This window comes from Scyliorhinus torazame, chromosome 5 (assembly GCF_047496885.1).
Source record: "Scyliorhinus torazame isolate Kashiwa2021f chromosome 5, sScyTor2.1, whole genome shotgun sequence".
NCBI classification, from domain to species: Eukaryota; Metazoa; Chordata; class Chondrichthyes; order Carcharhiniformes; family Scyliorhinidae; genus Scyliorhinus; species Scyliorhinus torazame.
The window spans coordinates 148,999,445-149,014,253 of NC_092711.1; the positions used below are offsets into that span (position 1 = coordinate 148,999,445).

Genomic DNA, 14,809 nt, shown 5'->3' on the forward strand with positions numbered 1-14,809 from the left:
CCATGTCTGTGTGGGGCCAATACTCATCGGCGTCCATGTGACCGACTGGGGAGTCGCTTAAATCAAGCTTTGCCTTAAGATAGGGGGTCCTTCCCGTTAACGGGATGGAGATTGGCCTTCATCCGGCCAGTGGGAATAGGCCGGTTAGATCGGAAACCGATTGGCGCTTGGTGCCCAATTTCGGACTCTCCTGCGATCTAACTGGCGCACTTGGATTCACGCCTTGCGCATCGTGGCCATTCGATCGTGCCCTGATTCTCATTTGCTGTAAAAATGTCAAAGGTTAATTGCTGTGTATAAAGAAAGTGCAATGTGGATAAATGTACTGACAAGAGAGACCTTCAAACTCTGATTAGCCTCAACATTTGAAACTGTATGAATAAGGGTTTGTATGGAATCAGATAAAGGGATAGTATGAAACAGTTCTATTGTATTCCTGTCTGAGATAATCAGAAGGTGGAGTCAGTAATTGGGGATCCAATTAAATTAATCTAGTAACCAAATTGAGCAATTATCATGTCACAACAGACCCAACTCTGACGTGAGGTAATGGTCACTTTGGGGATAAAAGTAGAGGTTCTGAAGATCTTCCTTGCTGGCCAAGTACTGAAGACTCCCGAGGCCGAGTTCCAAATAAATTACTGTGAAAGAAGGAGCTAGACTCCCGAGGCTGAATTCCACAAGAATTACTGTCAAAGGAGCCAGAGAGGGTTACGCTTCTACAGACTGATCACCCACATGAAGTTGGAAAAGTCAATGTCTTAAACTTGTTCAGTAAACATTTTCATTTAATAAACTTATTTTTAAATTTACTATCCAGACAATTCTGATTTTGTCTTAATTGGTTAAAGTCTTGTCTGAACCAAAGTGAATTTATTAAATCGCAAGTTGGGTGTGGCTCAAATCAATTAAGTTCCAGATAACAAGATCAGATAACATAAACCTTCAATTCAAAAAATTACATGTCTATAGCGCCTTTCACAACCACAGAACGTCCCAAAGTGCTTTACAGCCAATGAAGTTCTTTTAAGTGTAGTCACTGTTGTAATGTAGGAAGCGCGGCAGCCAATTTACACACAGCAAAATCCCACACACAGCAAATGATAATGAGCAGATGATCTGTTTTTAGTGATGTTGATTGAGGGATAAATATTGACCAGGACACCGGGGATAACTCCCCTGCTCTTCTTCAAAATAGTGGCTGTAGGAACTTTTGCATCCACCTGAGAGGGGCAGACAGGGCCTCAGTTTAACATCTTGTTTGGAAGACAGTGCAGCGCTCCCTCCGTGCTGGGACCAGGAATGTTGGAACTGGTTTTTGTCCACAGGTCCCTAACTGGGTCTTAACCTTCTGATCCAGAGGTGATAGTGCTGCCCACTGACCTATGACTGACACTAGCTAGAAAGGAAAAGTTACGCTTTAAAACCCTCCACCCTTTGCCTCCGATGCCTAAATCTAATAATTAAAACCCAGTATAAATAACATATATTTCACTGACAAATGTTGAAGTGTTGATTTTGAGCCACAAGTTTTAACTTCTCATTTCCTCCTCTGCCCCTTTCTGTCTCTGTCGCTTGTATCAATGACAGCCAGGTGACGGAGCTGAGGGCTGAATTTAGCTGAGAAATACAGGAGCTGTGCCCCATTTGGGAAACTGCCATGGACGTCGCACTAATAGAGAGACAGGAAGGTGCTGGAGGACTGACTGGGAAATGGACCTCCAACCAATTGTTACATTGGTCACTATTCCGATCCCAGACCAGACCCCAACAGAGGCTCGGATACTGGACCAAAGCCCCAATATTTCAGTTTATTTGTCAGACTGTGCGGAAAGAATGATTCGCTCCAGGAGTGATCGCATGAAGAAATAGGGCTTGGTTATTTTTAAAATAAAACTTTCTTATGACTACAATTTAAACTTTTTAACTTCACACCCAAAAACAACAGCTTACAATTACCCATTTAAACGTCACTACTCAATCTCCCATTAAACAACAGGAAAAGAAAGATACAGCTCTCAATCTATCTTACTGTGGGAGAATTGTGGACCCAGAATTCAACTCCTCTCTCCAAATCTTTCTCCAAAAACTGCTCTCTCAAGACTTTTTAAATGTCTTTCTGCCTTCCTCGGTTCCACCCAGCAATGCCCTCATCTCCCCAAGCTGGAAAACAAATGAGCTCTGACGGCTGCAAAGTACAGTAATTCCACAAGTACTTTCCCAGTCAAACCACAGTCCATTAGCCCAGACTGAAAACACATTCCTTTGACAATTTCACCTTCTGGCTACTAAAAACACCCAGGCCCTGCAAAACAGGATCCTTCTTTAAAATAAAAAAAGGGCCACTGCAGTGAACCGCACTCTAACCCCACGCTTTTAACCCTTAAATTGCCCAATACATTTATAATCAAATTTTCCTAAAATCTTCCAATCGTCACACCTCCCCCTTTAAAAAGATGAACCAGCGATGTACGCAGATGGCTTTGTTTTTCTAAAAACTTTTTGAATTTTAAACATTTCTTATGATTACATGAAATGAAATGAAAATTGCTTATTGTCACAAGTAGGCTTCAAATGAAGTTACTGTGAAAAGCCGCTAGTCGCCACATTCCGGCGCCAGTTCGGGGAGGCTGGTATGGGAATTGAACCGTGCTGCTGGCCTGCCTTGGTCTGCTTTCAAAGCCAGCGATTTAGCCCTGTGCTAAACCATGCTAAGCTATGTGCTAAACTAAACATGCAACTTATACTCTGTAATATCGTTTTACATTTTTCAACAGGCAAACATACATGCGAGTGTAGTAAGTATAGTCCATTTTAGTCTTCTCACATGTCACCATCGCGAGCATAAATTTATCCACTCCTAGATTTCCAAAGACCGGGGCAGCCTCCAAGATTACACAAGAAAAGCTTCAACAATTCCGTGATATGTAGTTGCCTGGCTCTGACAGCAGAATTCTTCACTTGATGGTCAGACAGGTTGCTATCGATGCTGCAGCATTCATCATCTGTTCTTCACATTTATCAGCTGCTTTGTATTCTGTGTCTGTTGAGGATAGCCAAAAATAATTGGCAATAGATGCAGGTGAGATGTTTCCCCGGGTTGGAGAGTCTAGAACCAGGGGACACAATTTCAAAATAAGTCACTTTGGATCGGTCTCGGAGGAGACATTTCTTTACTCAGAGGGTTGTGAATCTTTGGAATTCTCTACCCCAGAGGGCTGTGGGAGCTCAGTCATTGAGTGTGTTTAAAGCAGAGGCTGACAGATTTCTAAATACCAATAACATGAAATGAAAATCGCTTATTGTCACAAGTAGGCTTCAAATGAAGTTACTGTGAAAGGCCCCTTGTCGCCACATTCCGGCACCTGTTCGGGGAGGCTGGTACGGGAATTGAACCCTCATTGCTGGCCTTGTTCTGCTTTACGAGCCAGCTGTTTTAGCCCACTGTGCGAAACCAGCCCCTACACAAAGGGATATGGGGATAGTGTGGGGGAAAATGCATTGAAGTGGATGATCAGCTATGATCGTATTGAATGGTGGAGCAGGCTCAACGGGCTGAATGGCCAAGTCCTGCTCCTATGTTCCAATTATACAAAGATAGGAAGGAAAGTAAATTGTGAAGTGGACATAAGGAGACTAAAGTGATATAGATAGGTTAAGTGAGTGGGGAAAAAAATCAGCTAAATGGAGAATCATGTGGGAAAAGGTGTAATTGTCCATCTGGGTAGAAAGAATAAAAAAAGCTTATTATCTAAATGGTGAGAGATTGCAGAGCTCAGATTCAGAGGGATCTGGGTGTCCAAGAGCATGAATCACAAAAGGCGAGTATACAGGTACAGCAAGTAATTAGGAAAGCTAATAGAATGTTATTGTTTATTGTGAGGAGAGTTGAATACAAAAGTAGGGAGGTTATGCTTCAATTGTATAGGACATCGGTGAGACCACATCTGGAGCACTGTGTACAGTATTACTCTCATTTAAGGAATGATGTAAATGTGTTGGAAGCAGTTCAGAGAAGGTTTACTGGACTCATACCTGGAATTGGAGGCTGGTCTTATGAGGAATGATTGGACAGGCTGGGCTTGTGTCCGATGGAGTTTAGGTGAGTTGATTGAACTGTAAAAGATCCTGAGGATCTTTGACAGGGTGGATGTGGAAAGGATGTTTCCTCTTGTGGGAGAATCTAGAAATTGGAGTCACTTTAAAAGTAATAACTTGCCCATTTAAGGCAGAGGAGAACTTTTTTTCTCTGAGGATCGTGAGTCTTTGGAACTCTCTTCCTCAAAGGGCAGTGGAAGCAGAGTCTTTGAATATTTTGAAGGCAGAGCTGGATAGATTCTTGGTAAGTAAGGGGGTGAAAGGTTATCGGGAGGGTGGCGGGTATGTAGATTTGAGGTTACAATCAGAGCAGCCGTGAACTTATTGCATGGTGGAGCAGGCTCGAGGGGCCGAGTGGCCTACTCCTGCTCCTAATTTGTGTGTTATCACATCCTTTATAATAGATTGTAGCATTTTCCCTCCTACTGATGTCAGGTTAATGGGTCTGTGGTTCCCCGTTTTCTCTCTCCCTCCTTAAATAGTGGGGTTACATTTACCACCTTCCAATCTGCAGGAACCATTCCAAAATCTGTAGAATTTTTGAAAGATGATCACCAATGTATCCACGATCTCTACAGCCACATCTTTCAGCACTCTGGGATGTAGAGCATCAACTTTGTGGGATTTTATTAACTTTCAACCCACATGAATTTCTCCAATACTACTTTGTTACTAATACTAATCTCTTTCAGTCCCTCATGCACACTAGTTCCTTGGTTCCCTTGAGTTTTTGAGAGATTTTCTGTATCTTCCTCCATGTAGACAGACACACATTGTTTAGTTTCTCTGCCATTTCCTTATTCCCCATTATAAACTCTCCTGTCTCTGCCTGGAATGGACCCACATTGGCCTTTGCTAATCTTTTCCTTTTCACATTTCGATAGGAGCTTTTACAGTTCTCCCCAGTTTGCTCTCAGATTCTATTTTTTTGGTTTAGCAGTTTCTTGGTCCTCCTTTGCTGAATTCCAAACAAGTTCCCAATCCTCAGGCTTACTACTGTTTTGGCCACTTCAAGAGGCGCTTCCTTTGATCTAATGGGATCTTTAACTTTGATTTGTGTTCCTTAAAGGAATCTAGATTTGCTGTATTCTGGAAAATGAAAGTCACCAAAGGACCATGGGCTGCTCTCCCCTTTGAGAGAGAGAGAGCTTACTGGTGATGACTTACTTGAGGGTCACCAGACTTCAGGTGAGGGGCAATGTTGAGAAGGCAGGGCCTTCATGGATAACCTCTGAACGGGAATTGAACACATGCTGTTGGCGTATCTCCGCATCATGAACCAGCCAACTGAGCTAACTGACCAGCTGGTAAATATGTAACATTTCCTTTAATATTAGCTATTCTCTGTTTCCCAATCCACCTCAAACAACTTGCCACTCTGCAGGGGCTGTTTAGCACAGGGCTAAATCGCTGGCTTTGAAAGCAGACCAAGGCAGGCCAGCAGTACAGTTCAATTCCCGTAACAGCCTCCCCGAACAGGTGCCGGAATGTGGCGACTAGAGGCTTTTCACAGTAACTTCATTTGAAGCCTACTTGTGACAATAAGTGATTTTCATTTTATACCCTCGTAGTTTTCTTCTGTAAGGAACACCCAAATAAATTAAACAGGAAAAAACATTTAACCACCACAGTCCATCTCCATGGCAAGGTGGCGTGCTTTGGGGGTTCCAAACAGAAATAGGAACTAAATATCTTCAAACTTACAAATACTCTTTCAGTCTGTGATCCTCGTGAAATTTAGAACCAGGCAATTGCAACAAGTATCAAAGACCATCAGCCCACTGGCGACAATGTCGTGAGACCAGCCAGTCCAGTAGAAAGAAATCATCTGACCATCTCCATTGACCAACTATCAGAATGAACAAAATGCAGTCCTGGATGTCATTGAAGCAGAAACAATAACAGAATCCAACCCCTGTAATCAATTGTGAATTTGGTGGCAAATCAGCAGGTGCGATGAATCACAGATTTCCTTCCCAGGCTGAGAGCACGAGTGGCCTTTATCCAGTGTGAAGTCGTTGGTGTGTCCACAGGCTGGATGAGTGAATAAATCCTTTCCCACACTGAGAGCAGGTGAACGGCCTCTCCCCAGTGTGAACTCGCTGATGTGACCGTAGGCTGGTTGAAACTCGGAATGCCTTCCCACACTGAGGGCAGATGCATGGCCTCTCCCCAGTGTGAACTTGCTCATGTGACTGCAGGGTGTCTGACCGAGTGAATTTCTTCCCACACTGAGAGCAGGTGTATGGCCTCTCCCCTGTGTGAACTCGCTGGCGTTTCTTCAATATGGATAGCTCAGTAAATCCCTTCCCACAAGCAGAGCAGGTGAATGGCCTCTCCCCAGTGTGAACTCGCTGATGTTTCTTCAGGCTGCATAACTCAGTGAATCTCTTCCCACACTGAGAGCAGATGAACAGGCGCTATCCAGTGTGAATTAGCTGATGATTCCGCAGGTTGGATGAATCACTGAATCTGTTCCCACATTGAGAGCAGGTGAATGGCTTCTCGCCGGTGTGAATTCGCTGGTGTGCCCGCAGGTTGGATAACACAGCAAATCCCTTTCCACACAGAGCAGGTAAAGGACCTCTCCCCCATGTGAATGCATCGATGAGCTTCCAGCACAGATGGGGATCTGAATCCCTTCCCACAGTTCCCACATTTCCACGGTTTCTCCATGTTTTGGGTCTCCTTGTGTCTCTCCCGGTCAGACAATCAGTTGAAGCCTCCTGCACAGAACACGTGTATGGTCTCTCCCCGCTGTGAATGGTGTGATGTTTTTTTCAGGCTATGTAACTGGTTAAATGAATGAATGAATGAAAATCACTTATTGTCACAAGTAGGCTTCAATGAAGTTACCGTGAAAAGCCCCTAAGCTCTTTCCACAGTCAGTGCTCTGGAACACTCTCACTCGGGTGTGTGTGTCTCGGTGCTTTTCCAGTCACACTGATGGTTAAAATATTTTGAAGCCAACAGAACAGACAAATATTTCTCCTTCTAGATTCAAAGGCTGATGATAATCAGGTCCCAAGGAATAGAGTGGCTCCGTCACATCGAGAGGTTACGTTTGAGATTTCTGTCTGTAATTCCTCCTCTTCTAATATCCTATAAAAGGAGTTTACAAAATGAGTTTACAAAAGTGTAGGATAGAAATTCAGAATCGACAACTCTCATTTCTATGGAACATTTTTTCCTCTCTCATTCCCCAATACCGAGTCTCCAAAAACTACCCCATACGTCGTCTTCAGGGAGCGGATTCGGAGGGGCGGAGTGACAGAGCTGTGAGCATTGAGAAAGAGACCATTCTTTTAGCCAGACAAATAAATGTGTCAAACTGAGGGAGCAAAGGATGTCAATGTCTTTAAGGGAGGGAGAGACCTGGGCCAAGCTTTCCAGAGTCTGCACCCTCCCTGGATTCACTTCCTTTCCCTTCAGTTGCTGCAAGTCACCAATTGAAGGTGAGAATGAGAAAAGAAAGTTTTACTCACAGATGTTGGAGACGGGAGGAGGTGTGAAGCTCAAGCTCATTCAGAGTGAGGAGCAGCAGCTTTGCTGGGTCGGAATGAGCAGGTTAACAAGCTCAATTCCAAAGTCCGCAGGCAGACAATGAAGGAACTCTGATTGGCAGGCGGAGAAGAGTCCTACCGGTCCTCTCAGTTTGCCATTGGTCAATACCCCGACATGTGGGTCAAGGGGCGGGGCCTCCCCGCACATGCGCACCTACACCGCCCTTTGAACATGCGCAGTCCCGGACCTCGGGGGAGATCACCGAGCGGCTTCTCGCTCAGGCGGGAGCAATCAGCCAGTTGCCTGGAAACCTTGTCTGGAGGAGGTGTCGGGGGAGGGGGAACAATGGGGACGGGACTGCGCACTGGGGAACCCGCAGACGTCACCGTGGAGCAGAGTGATTTGGTATTGGTTGAATCAGGCACGGCTCCGTTGTGACGTCACAATTCGGAGGTTGGACAATGAGTTTCAGACTAAAACTTCCTCCTCATCTGGGAGCTCAGTGTTTCCTCCTTTCCATTTCCTTTCTCATTCTGGGGAGACATTGGTGACTTGCAGCAACTGTAGGAAAGGAAGCGAATCCAGGGAGGGTTCAGACTCTGAAAATCTTGGCCCAGGTCTCTCTCTCTCTCTCTCAAAGACATTGACATCCTTTGGTCCCTCAGCTTGACACATTTATTTGTCTGGCTAAAAGAATGGTCTATTTCATACTGTTCACATTAAAGTGATTAAGCCATTTATTATTATTTCTTGTCTTCTGATATAGTTCTGTGAATAAGTTCTCTATTTTATTACAGCACAGAAGGAATCCATTCAGTCACTTGAGTCCATGCCGACTCTCTGCAGAACAATTCAGGCTGTCACATTTCCTCTCGATATCACCATACCTCTGCAAGTTTATTTCCTTCACGTGCCCTTCTACATTCAGTTTCAAATAATCTTATCGTCTCAACTTGCACCACTAGGTAATGAGTTCCAAGTCATCAGCACTCACTGCCGAAATAAAGTTCTCCCCCACTGCCCCATATGTCTAATCATGGGTTAATATTAGATACAGCAGAATGAGAATGGAGGGAGTATGTGGGATGGAAATTTACAGCTTTAGGGGAACAAGGGAAGAAAAATATTCCATAGAAACTAGACTTGTCTTCTGAATTTCTGTTTTATTTGACAGTGATGATATTTATAATCTCCTTTTCCAGTACATTAGAAAGTGAGGATTTACAGACAGAAATCTGAAAGTAAATCTCGCATCTGGGTCTGACAGAGTCACTCGATTCCTTGGGACCTGAATATGATCGGACTTTGAATCTAGATGTAGAAATGTTTGTCTGTCTCAAGAGATTTTAAAGCACCAAGACACACAGACACCTGGGTAATTGCGTTCCAAGGAACTGACTGGAAAAGGCGTCAACCAATTACTTTGTTTTATAAATTTAGAATACCCAATGATTTTGTCCAATTAAGGGGCAATTTAGTGCGACCGATCCACCTAACCTGCACATCTTTGGGTTGTGGGGATGAGACCCGCGCAGACATGGGGACAATGTGTAACTCCACACAGACAGGGGGCCGGGATCGAACCCGGGTCCTCAGCGCCCTAGGCAGCAGTGCCAACCACTGCACCACCGTGCCGTCCTGATGTTAACCAATTACACAGCCTGAAAAAACATCGCATTATTCAGAGTGGAGAGAAATCCTGCATATTTTTGCTGTGGACGATGCTTCAACTGATTATGAAACCTGGAGAGTCTCAAGGACGCCTGCACTATGGAGAAACCCTGAAAATGTGGGCACTGTGGGAAAGGATTCAGATCCCCATCTGTGCTGAAACTCATCAATGTCGTCACACTGGGGAGAGGCCACTCACCTGCTCTGTGTGTGGGAAGGGATTCACTCAGTCATCCCACCTGCTGCCACATCAAAGAGCTCAAACCGGGGAGAAGCCATTCACCTGCTCTGAATGTGGGAAAGGATTCAGTAATTTATCCACCCTGCAGACACAGCAGTAAATTCACACTCGGGAGAGGCCTTTCAAATGATCTGCATGTGGACAGGGATTCACTAAGTCATTCAGCCAGATGATAGACCAGTGTGTTCACACTGGGGAGAAAGTGTTCACCAGGATGTGGTGTTCACCTGCTCTGCTTGCAGAAAAGGATTCCGTGATTCGTATAGCTTTCTGATTCATCAGCGAGTTCATACCAGGGATCGGATTCACTCAATTATCCAGCAGCTGACACTCCAATGAGAGAGTGTCATTGGAGAGACCGTTCACCTGACTGACTGCGGGAAGGGATTCACTCGGTTATGGGAAGCGACTTTTTGTGGATCATTTCAAAGGAGATGTACTCTCCCAGACTCAAAGAGCATCAGCCCACTGTCAGCAAGGTCGTGAGAACGGCCAGTGCAGCAGAAAGAAACCCTCTAACCATCCCACCTCACCAAGTGTCAGAATGAACATGGTTCAGTCCTGGGTGTGATTAACAGCAGAAAAACAGCAGAATCCAATCCCTGTCATCACTTCTGAACACTCTTCTGTCTCAACAGGATGCATAGCAGAGTGAATCCTTTTCCACAAATAGATCAGATGAACAACCTCTCTCTGCTGGTGTGTCTTCAGGGTGGATGAATCACAGAATCCATTCCCACAATCAGAGCAGGTGAATGGCCTCTGCCCGATGTGGATTCATTGGTGCATCTGCAGTTTGGATAACTGAATAAATCCTTTCTCACACTCAGAGCAGGTGAATGGCCTGTCCCTGTGTGAACCCGCTGGTGTTCCAACATGTTGGATGACCTTCTAAACCTCTTCCCAAGGTCAGAGCAGCTGAACGGTCTCTCCTCAGTGTGAGTGCACTGGTGGGACATCAGTTCTTGAGAACTTTTGAAGCCACTCCCACAGGCAGAGCATTTAAAGGGACTCTCATTGGTGTCAGTGACTTGGTGTATTCACAGGTTAGAAGAACGAGTGAATTGCTTCCCACACACAGTGCAGGTCAAAGGCCACTCCCCGGTGTGAACTCACTGGTGTGTCAGAAAATTGAATGACTCACTGAATCCCTTCCCACACTTTTTGCAGGTGAACGGTCTCTCCCCAGTGTGAACTCGCTAATGTGTCAGAAGGGTGGATGAATGTTTGAATCTCTTCCCACAGTGAGAGCACATGAACGGTTTGTCCCCAGTGTGAGCTCATTTGTGTCTCTGTAAGTGGGAATCCCTTCCCACACACACAGCAGGTGAATGGCCTCGCCCCAGTGTGACTGTGTTGATGAATTTCCAGCTTCGATGGGGATATGAATCCCTTCCCACAGTCCCCACATTTCCATTGTTTCTCCATGGTGCAAGTGCCCTTGTGTCTCTCAACATTTTATCATTTGTCCACACACATAACACGTGTTGGGTCTTGAACCCAAAAGAGAAAATGCTGGAAAAACTCAGCAGGTCTGGCAGCATCTGGAAGGAGAGAAAAGAGCTGACGCTTCGAGTCCAGGTGGCCCTTTGTTGGGTCTTTCCCTGCATCAATTCTTTATGTTTTCTTCAAGCTGTATAACTGATTAAAGCTCTTTCCACATTCAGTGCACTGGATGTCCTCTGTCCTGCTAGTGGGACAGGACATATCAGCAGAGGTGGTGGCACAGTGGTACACAGTCGGGAGGGAGGGAGTTGTCCTGGGGTCAATTCACTCTGGACCCCATGAAGTCTCATGTCTTCAGGTAAACATGGGCAAGAAATCCTCCTGCTGATTTCCACATACTGTCCAGCCTCAGCTGATGAATGAGTACTTCTCTATGTTAAACACCATCAAGGGCACAGAATGGACTCTGGGTGGGGGAACTTCAATGTCCATCACCAAGAGTGTCTCAGTAGTATCATTACTGACCAAGCTGGCCGGGTCCGAAAGGACGTAACTGCTAGACTGGGTCTGTGATAGGTGGTGAGGCAAAAAATTACCAGACCTCATTATCACCAACCTGCAGATGCTCTGTCCATGACAGTCTCGGTAATAGTGATCACTGCACAGTCCTTGTGGAGACAAAGTCCTCTTTTCAGATTGAGGATACCCTCCATCATGTTGTGTGGCACTACCACCGTGCTAAATGGGATAGGCTTTGAACAAATCTAATAACCCAAGACTGGACATCCATGAACGCTGTGGACCATCAGCAGCAGAATTGTACTCAAGCATAATCTGCAACCTCATGGCCCGGCACATCCCCCACTCTACCATTACCAGCAAGCCAGGGGATAAACCCTGGTTCAATGAACAGTACAGGAGGGCAAGCCAGGCGCAACACCAGGCATACCTAAAAGTGAGGCATCAACCTAGAAGCCAAACAGCATAAGCAGCAAATAATAGACAGAGCTAAGCAATTCCACAATGAATACATCAGTTCTAAGCTCTTCAGTCCTGCCACATCCAACTGTGAATGGAGGTGGACAATTAAACAACTCACTGGAGGAGGAGGCTCCACAAATATCCCCATTCTCAATGATGGATGAGCCCAGAACATCTGTGCAAAAGACGTTTGTAACAATCGTCAGCCAAACGTGCGAGTAGATGATCCATCTCGATCTATTCTGGAGGTTCCCAGCATCACAGATGTCAGTCTGTAGTGCCCTCGGCACGACTATCTCCAGCTGCTTCATCAATTACCTTCCTTCCATCATAAGGTCAGAAGTGGGGATGTTTGCGGATGACTGCACAATGTTCAGCACCATTTGTGACTCCTCAGACACTGAAGTAGTCCACATTCAAATGCACTAAGACCTGGACAATATCCAGACTTGGGCTGACAAGTAACAAGTAACATTTACACCATACAAGTGCCAGGCAATGACCATCTCCAATAAGAGTGAATCAAACTATTCTCCTTTGACATTCAATGGCACTACCATCACAGAATCGGCCAATAATGGGATTGAAAGTTTCAAATCTCCAGGGCCTGATAATCTTCATCCCTGAATACTTAAGGGAGTGCTCCGAGAAATAGTAGATCAATTGGTGGTCATTTTCCAAAATTCTTTGGACCTGGAATGGTTCCTACAGATTGGAGGGTAGCTTATATAACCCCAGTATTCAAAAAGGGAGAGAGAGAGAAAACAGGGAACTACAGACCAGTGAACCTAACCTTGATAGGACGGGAGTTGCTGGAGCCATGGTAGCACAGTGGTTAGCACAGTTGCTTCACAGCTCTAGGGTCCCAGGTTCAATTCCCAGCTTGGGTCACTCTGTACGGAGTCTGCACATTCTCCCCATATCTGAGTGGGTTTCCTCCAGGTTCTCCGGTTTCCTCCCACAATCAAAAGATGTGCAGGTTAGATGGATTGGCCATGTTAAATTGCCCTTAGTGTCCAAAAAGGTTGGGTTGCTGGGTTACGGGGATGGGGTGGAGGCGTGGGGTGCTCTTTCCAGGGGCCGTTGCAGACTCGATGGGCTGAATGGCCTCCTTTTGCACTGTAAATTCTGTGAGTCCATTATCAAGCATTTCATAGCACAGCATTTGGAAAGCAGTGATGCAATCAGACAAAGTCAGCATGGATTTACAAACAAAAATCATGCTTGACATATCTACTAGAATTCTTTGAAGATTTAACTAGTAAAATTGACCAGGCAGAACCATTGGATGTGGTTTATTCAGACTTTCAGAAGGATTTCGACAAGGTCTCCCTGAACAGGTGCTGGAATGTGGCGACTAGGAGCTTTTCACAGTAACTTCATTGAAGCCTCCTTGTGACAGTAAGCGATTATTATTAGAGCCACGGGGCACATATGAACATGACCCGGATGAGCAGGGGTGGAGGATAGGTGTGGGCCGTGCGCAGTGGGCCCGCAAACCATGTCCACATTTTCTGGGTGTGTCCAGGGCTTGTGGGACTCTGGCAGGGGTTTGGTGACATCATGTCGGAGGTACTGAAGGCAAGAGTGGTTCTGAGTCCAGAGGTAGCGATCTTTGGTGTGTCAGAAGACCAGGGAGTTCAGGGGGTGAGAGGAGGCGTTGCTGGGGAGCTGTTTATGTCAGATGTTGGCTGGGCTTTGGGTGTGTCATTGTTCATTGTGTTAAAATTTATAATATAAATGCCTCAATAAAATATTTAAAAACAAAAGAAAATGTGTCAGGTTTAAACCGCATGTCACTCTCCAGGGAGACAATTAAATGTTTGATCAATTAAATTAAATAAACTAATGTTAACAAACTGATTAGTGCAGCTGCTGCCAGACTTTCCAGCTGTTCCGACACAGCTGCAATGTGAAATAGATCCCAATTCCATCCCTTCATTAACTATAACAGAATAATAAACGTTGGGTTGGAATGATGAAAACGGGACGTGTGCGCGGCTTCAAGCCGATAATGCTGAGTTAGTGGTTTAATGGATGATTGACCAGAGCCCTAATGGGAACACGGCCAGGTTCTCCCCGTGATTATTTACTCAGTGCCAGTGATGAGATTGCATCACAGCCCCTTTTACAAATATCTCTGAAACTGTGCACCCAGCTTCATTCAAACATCTGTATATTCATCAGGAGTGTTTTGTTATGCTCTTGACGTAGCATAACTGCTTCCTTGATGTGCACTCTGACAAAGGAAGGTTCAGACTTGGAGATAGCTTTAACACATTTATTACTGTTAACGATTCTCCTACTTGGATTCAACGCTATTGCTAATCCTTCTATGGCTACTCAGACTGACGAACCAGTCTGCTACAATCCACATGGTGGGTGTGATGTTCAATCAACCCTGTGACTGTACCCACTGAGTGTCTGGAAGGAGGAAGATCATGTGTGCTGTGTCCTTATATATGGGTTGGTGTAATGCCCCCCTGTATTAGTGTCACCTCTGTGTGTATCGTGAATGCCCATTGGTCGTGTCCTATTTTACTGGCCTATTGGTTGACTGTGTGTCATGTCTCTGGTGCTCCCTCTAGTGTCTATCTAGTCTACGTGTATTTACATTAGCCCCTTGTGTATTTACAGTGATGGATATCACCACAAGGAGCATTTCCAGTTCCGTCCAGTTGGTTTCAATGTGGGAAGTTCGAGTTCAGCGCCGTTACTTTTAATGAATCCACGCCCAAATCAGTAAAGGTTACATTGAGTCCAGTTCTGCACAACAGCCTTCATTATAGACAGTCCCAAGTCAATGTGATTACATTCAGTGAGAGGTCCAGTTACAGATGGACACATTGAGGAAAATCACGTTTAAAT

The 14,809-nt window shown here is 45.2% G+C and overlaps 1 long non-coding RNA gene across 1 annotated transcript; it reads right to left on the reverse strand.

Annotated features, from left to right (window-relative positions):
- Positions 1-767: 767 nt before the first annotated feature.
- Positions 768-7,698, reverse strand: LOC140422037 (uncharacterized). Its single transcript, XR_011947235.1, has 2 exons — positions 7,584-7,698; positions 768-3,109 (listed from the first exon to the last, which is right to left on the reverse strand). It is a non-coding gene; the product is annotated as an uncharacterized lncRNA (long non-coding RNA).
- Positions 7,699-14,809: the final 7,111 nt, after the last annotated feature.